We start from the raw sequence: 6914 nt of genomic DNA, 5'->3' as shown, positions 1-6914 counted from the left end.
CCTTCTGTCTGAAGAAGGAGCCACTGACTCCAAAAGCTTCTTTAATTACAACCTTCATTTATGCGCTTGTTCTGCTGCCACTCGGTGAGTAGACATTTATCTGTAGAGGCAGTATGGTGCAGGTAAGACATAACAGAGGTTCAACATTGTGCAGAATGATAATAATGCTTTAATATAGGGATATTTTCACAGTAAAAGGTACACATCTCTTCTGGTTGGAAGCTATTCACACACTAATATCTGTGGTACAGTCACAAATATTCCACTTATTGTATATTAGTGTTACATATGCAGCACGTCCATCCCCCCTGCCTCTCCCTCCCATAGTGTGGAACACTAAAGGGAAGATGAGAGTTGGACTAATGAGTGCTTCAGCATGTGATTAACTGATTATGCCAAGGCTGACACTTTTTTGAGTTATGACCAGACCTTTTCTCAAAGTGATGCTGCACAGATATGCATGACCAGTTGTGCTATGGCTGGCACTTCTGCTAGACATGACTGGAATGTTTCTTGAAGTTGGGGTGGGTGTTGTGTTAGTGCTGAACAAGTGATATGGCTGTAGCTGAGTTTGGAAGTGTCTGGTGTGCCCATGTGGGACACCAGCGGTACAGCAGAAGAGACAGAGGTGGGATGCCAATGGCAAGGAAGTTGTCGTGTAGAGCCCTTGCTTGCCAGAGGGACTTCTGATCAAAGGAGTGGTTGACATGGACCAATAATTTATTTGCTGGATCAAACTTCAATGAGCTAGGTTTGCACAGAGGCCATCTATGGTGAAGTGGGGACGATGGAAAGGCAAGAAATCAGGATACCAATGTGTTTTGGATCATGGTTGACATTGGTGTAGATGGAGATGCAAATACACAGTCTGGCATTGTTGTGGTGAACTCATTATGATAAGAGGTGCTGAAATTGTCATTGGTGGTTGAAGGCAAACTACATGACTGAAAGTGGGTGAAAAGGGTTATGTTGTGGGCAGTTCCTCCAATGTGTTCCGGGTGTAATGTCATAGAGCATCAACAATGTGTTGTAGGTGTATGGTAGTTGAACATGAATGTAGCTGAAACTTCCTGGCAGATTAAAACTGTGTGCCCAACCGAGACTCGAACTCGGGACCTTTGCCTTTCGCGGGCAAGTGCTCTACCAACTGAGCTACCGAAGCACGACTCACGCCCGGTACTCACAGCTTTACTTCTGCCAGTACCTCGTCTCCTACCTTCCAAACTTTACAGAAGCTCTCCTGCGAACCTTGCAGAACTAGCACTCCTGAAAGAAAGGATATTGCGGAGACATGGCTTAGCCACAGCCTGGGGGATGTTTCCAGAATGAGATTTTCACTCTGCAGCGGAGTGTGCGCTGATATGAAACTTCCTGGCAGATTAAAACTGTGTGCCCGACCGAGACTCGAACTCGGGACTGGTAGAGCACTTGCCCGCAAAAGGCATAGGTCCCGAGTTCGAGTCTCGGTCGGGCACACAGTTTTAATCTGCCAGGAAGTTTCATATCAGCGCACACTCCGCTGCAGAGTGAAAATCTCATTCTGGAAACATCCCCCAGGCTGTGGCTAAGCCATGTCTCCGCAATATCCTTTCTTTCAGGAGTGCTAGTTCTGCAAGGTTCGCAGGAGAGCTTCTGTAAAGTTTGGAAGGTAAGAGATGAGGTACTGGCAGAAGTAAAGCTGTGAGTACCGGGCGTGAGTCGTGCTTCGGTAGCTCAGTTGGTAGAGCACTTGCCCGTGAAAGGCAAAGGTCCCGAGTTCGAGTCTCGGTCGGGCACACAGTTTTAATCTGCCAGGAAGTTTCATATCAGCGCACACTCCGCTGCAGAGTGAAAATCTCATTCTGGATGAATGTAGCTGACTAGGTCAGTGTTATTGTGTGAAGACTGGCAGCAGGTGGCAGTCAAGCTGCATGGCAGTGAGTCATGTGGAAGAAATGAGGCAATGGTGTGCTGCACAGCTGGAGGGGTGTGCAGGATGATGCCAGTGGTGGGGTGACTGAGTGGAGAGGTGGCATGTTGTGTACTAACTCGTTTGCCTGGGGTCATTGGCTGTGCAGGTGCTGGATAGAGAGAGGAGTGGGTGTGGCCACAGATAAGGTGGACGTGACTGGTTGGTGGGACCAGGGCCATTCACACCCTCTCATTGTCACATCATGATGGTTGTGTGTAAAGCCCATGAGTGATGACACACAAGGGTGAGGGCAGTGCATATGTCATTTTGTTGTGTGAGTAATGTGTTCTTTGTATGGAGTGTGTCTGATGATGCATAGCAATCAGCATAACATTGATAAACCACCAAAAGCTCATCAGCCAAGGAGACACATTCCTTTAGTGTGTCAACAAGTGTATGAGTGTCTTCTTCCTGTATGTCTTGAACAGTTGATGTACCAGGTAGGATTAGGGGTGCCAAGGTGAAAGGTCCTGGGATGTAGCAGCCCATGTCAAATGCAGGAAGATGGCATATTATATGACCAGCAAGAGGTGAAAGTGGTGTAAGAAGTCCATTCCCAGGTGCAGTTGTGTGATATCTTTAAGAGAAAATGTCCATATGAGGTGTGGTGTAGGGTGTGGATCATGGATCTGTGCACAGTGATTAATGAGGAGGTAGCCTCTTGTGGTTGCAATGCCATAGGTTTGCCCTTGCCAATGAGCCATCGACCAGTAGTGAGTCAATGTCTGAGCTTGGGCCCACTGAAAGGTAGTTAATCAGAAGCTAGGAGGCAGGTGGCACAGTTGAAAATATGGAAGTGGGACCAGTGGAGGTGGAAGCCCCACAGAACATTTGCCAGAGTCCAAGTCTATGAGAAGATCATGTTCATGTGTTCAATCAGAGATGTGAAGTCTGGTAGCAGTCATTGTCAATAGAGTGAGACTAGATTCACTCCAAATAGAGCATTGAGGTGATTAGAACAGTCTTCTCAATTAGGTGAACTTGTTGTGGCACTATCGAGATACACAAGACAGGTGATTAGTAATGTGCAGTGTTGTTGAATTGGACTCATATGGATGGGATGGTACATGGAGTATAGTTGTTAGGTGTCATGCAGTTAACAGTATCCTGCACAGGCATGAGTGCAGTGAGGTCTGTGGCAGGTCATGGCTGTGTGGGCATGACGTGATTGGAAATGTTACGTACTAATATGAGAGTGGCAATGTCAGTCGTCAGTGGCGTAACATTGCCGCACAGCCATGATGCGAATAGTGATGATCTGCATGGGGTCAAGTGTGGCAATGCTGGCAGTATTCTGTGTCATTCTGGGCATGAGGAAGTGGAGGTTCGTTGATATTGTACGTAACATGGGCATAGAGACATCAGAGTTGATGGTAGTTGGGTGAGTCAATCAGATTTTTCCACTGTGTGGAAATAAGCACATCAAGACTGATGCTGTGGCAAATGGCAGCCAGCAGTTGTGTAGTGTTTGCACAAAATAGCAATTGCAATGTGGGCCAACAGTTGTTCATCTGTTACCTTTGATTGTTCGGCACTATTGCCAGAAGTAAAAACACAGTACTGAGTCACATTAGTTGTAGACTTGATCATTGCAGGCTGCCAAAGAGTTGGTTAAGAAGCACTGCACTGTCCAGAATGAAAAACAGTGAGATGCATGTGAATTTTGGCACACAACTGTTTTGCATGGATCACATTGTCATAGTGTAGTACCAAGTTTGGTGTGCATTTGGCACAATTTGCAGTCACAGTGTCACCAACATAGTGGAAGCATGATATAACAGAAGTATGACATGGTATGGGACTTTAATAATGCTTCATTAGACAAATATTTACATAGCAGGAGGTACACAGCTATTCTGATTAGAAGCTAAGAATGCACTAAAGTCTCTGGTCAAGTAACAGGTATTCCAGTTTTCATACATCAGTGATGTATTCTGCGATGGATGTTACCATATACCATTTCTATAACTTTCTCTATCTCAAGACATACTGTGTTATAAACCAGTTGAATGTTGTTAGTATAGTTCTTGACATACCTATCAGCCACTCAGTCAGCTCAGTACAACCCTTCATCTTATTACCAGATACTAACATTTACTACAAGGCATTACATACCACAGTAAAGAATAAAGTTCCCTAATATGTAGCAATCTAATCATAATCATCATCTTCAAAACCCAAAAATTTTTTCTATATCTCATCAATTTCTCATCAAATCATAAAAAACCTCCCTACATATCATCATCATAGTAGCATATACATAATCCAGCAATATCATATCATCTTAATACTCATAAATTACATCTCACATTTCAACATATATGCACTAGATACTACTTCCATAATTATCACAAAATATTCTGTCTATAGTATATCAACTCTCCAGTTGTTATCCTTCAGCACAAGTTCAATACCTTCAAAAATGATAAAACATCTTTAACACAATTCAAATATTATTTCAGTTCACACACAAAGCTATTCATATAAGGCATACTGGTAATTTTCAGCTATTATAGTTTTCAAATATTACATATGTGTTCTCACAAAAAATATCCTCAATCTAATACCCTTTCACAGTTAAATGTACTTGACATAATAGACCTGTGTTCTTTAGGTTTGAAGTCTTCAGCTTAGTATGCATTTCTCACAACAAATTTATTGATGCTCTCACTATATTAGTTATATCCAACTGCTGACCATAAATCTTTAAAATGACTGTAGTAAACCAACAAGTCTGACTTTCCCAGTTACAAATAAAGTACAAATGTTCCCCAAGTATTTCCAAAATTTGTGTTTATGCAACTTCTACGCAACCTCACAGCACAGTAATTCACAGTACAGCAAATTAAAATAATAATAATAATAATAATAAATGAGAAAGAATGTTTCCCTAAAAGACAGCTAAAATGTATACCTTTGAAAATGCAAGACAACTTCTCCACTACATAAGCATAAATGTAAATGTATCTTTCAACCAAATCAGTGTAGCAAAGCACCTTTAGTGTAACCATGTTTCAAAATTTCACTGCATTAACCAACTGAATTCAAACTTCATTTCAGAAACATACATGACTTTTGGACAAATAAGAAACAAATGTCTCATTATTACTGATCTGTAGCTATACTTGCAATATTATGCTCTGTGTGCATCTAATACATACTGAAGAAGGATAGAATGACAGCAGAAGATTCACAGCACTCCACAAGTACAAAATTAGGGCAGAAACAATCTGTTCTGAAGGGGGCAGTGGCTGCAGCTAGAATGTGCAGAAACTGGCACTCAGTGCCTACACCTGGGCCTTGCAACATGACCCCACCATCAGCTGTGTGACATTTCCCCATCACCAGTGCAGCACCCACTTCTGAACATGAGCTATTGCCCACCCACAGAAGAGGCCAGTGGTCCAGTGGCTGCATAGATACACAGAAAGTAAGCATCATGAGACCTTGCCTAAAGATGATGGGTATAAAACTCACTGAAATGTTGTAGCAAGGTGACACCACATCTCAGGTGATCATCCAAGAAGATTTTATCAGTGGAGTATATTGAGAAAGCCGGAGGTGACATATCTCACACATGGCACCTTACAATGGTTGTTGTTTGGTCCACTCTTGTTCTTGGCATATGTAATGATTTTCTAGGGGCATTGCAGGCCTGTCAAAAAACTGTAATATTTGCTGATAGCACTAATATACTGACAAAGGGACCAAAGAGCTGATGTAAGTAAAGTCTTTGTTTTAAAAATGAATGCAGTAGGAATATTGTGTGAAATTAGTAACTAAACATCTTACTGAAGTGTCTTCAAAGACCTAAGAATTCTGACACTTACATGACAATGCATTTACTTGTTAAAAGTGTTTGTTGTTAATATCAAGAATGAAATTAGGATGAACTGCGGAATTTGCAGCCACAGTACTAAAAATGCCAAAAATTGTCATGTTGACTATACATTCTTACCAGTTCAGAAAAAGAGTTCTATGTTCTGGTCAAAAGTCTAGAACAGATTCCCATCAAATATTCCACATATTCATAAACAACTTTATAATGAACTTTTCATTGCTTTGCAAGTATATAGACAACTAATAGTGATGTACACAAAGCCACATAAGTACCTTGATGAAGTAGAAGTATTGGATAAAAATAGTATCTGTGTAGTAGAAAAGGGGTAAAAGTGGTTTATGGATGCCAAATTGTAGTGGTTTACCATACTTCGTTTCTTCACGTTTGTTGTCCTGTCGATGTACTGGCTGAAAAAAATAGGGGTTGGACGTGCAGCACTGTCTACTGTAAATGATGTAGCCAACAGATGCACAGTTGTGTTTCACAGTCTTTTACTTTCACTTTTCACAACCATCCCTTCCTCCCGCCCCCCCCTCCCCCCCCCCTCCCCCCCCCCCCTCAATATTACAAAGTTATATACGGCCAGTACACTATTGATCTAACTTCCCCTAAGCCTCATTAATAGTTTACAGGTGAACATTCACATATTGCTACAATAGTTTACTGTTGAACATCTATGAGCAGTAAAAACATAACTACATAATTCACAGTTCTTTTGGAATAATCAGGTACCTATGGAACAGACACTGTCATAGCTTTAACACATGGCCTATTGGTGTAACACTTATTTCACTGTTAAGTTGATGCATTGTTGTCATTCTAACCAACACAAGTTCCTTGTCTGAAACTTGGCCATGGACTGACTGTCTCGTGACCAAAAGTCAGACCCCTATATACAATCACAATAAAAGGCCCTGAGAGTACACATTGTTTAAAGCTAAATTTACAGAAATTACTATTAAAACTTAACTCATTAAATTAACTGACTACATCGAAAAATTGGTTCTTTTTAACAGTTTCTTCTACTACTGAGTTTAAGCTGAATTATTTGTTTAATCATGAAATTAGCATATATAGTTACACAAACAATACTTTTGACAAAACTGTTAATTACCTGGGAAT

General features: G+C 41.4%; 1 non-coding gene across 1 annotated transcript; it reads left to right on the top strand.

Annotated features, from left to right (window-relative positions):
* The first annotated feature begins 1701 nt into the window (after positions 1–1701).
* Positions 1702–1776, top strand: Trnas-uga. Its single transcript has one exon. It is a non-coding gene; the product is annotated as a tRNA-Ser (tRNA).
* The last annotated feature ends 5138 nt before the right edge of the window (positions 1777–6914 follow it).

This window comes from Schistocerca americana, chromosome 2 (genome assembly GCF_021461395.2).
Source record: "Schistocerca americana isolate TAMUIC-IGC-003095 chromosome 2, iqSchAmer2.1, whole genome shotgun sequence".
NCBI lineage: Eukaryota > Metazoa > Arthropoda > Insecta > Orthoptera > Acrididae > Schistocerca > Schistocerca americana.
This window is presented reverse-complemented; position numbering and strand designations above follow the sequence as displayed.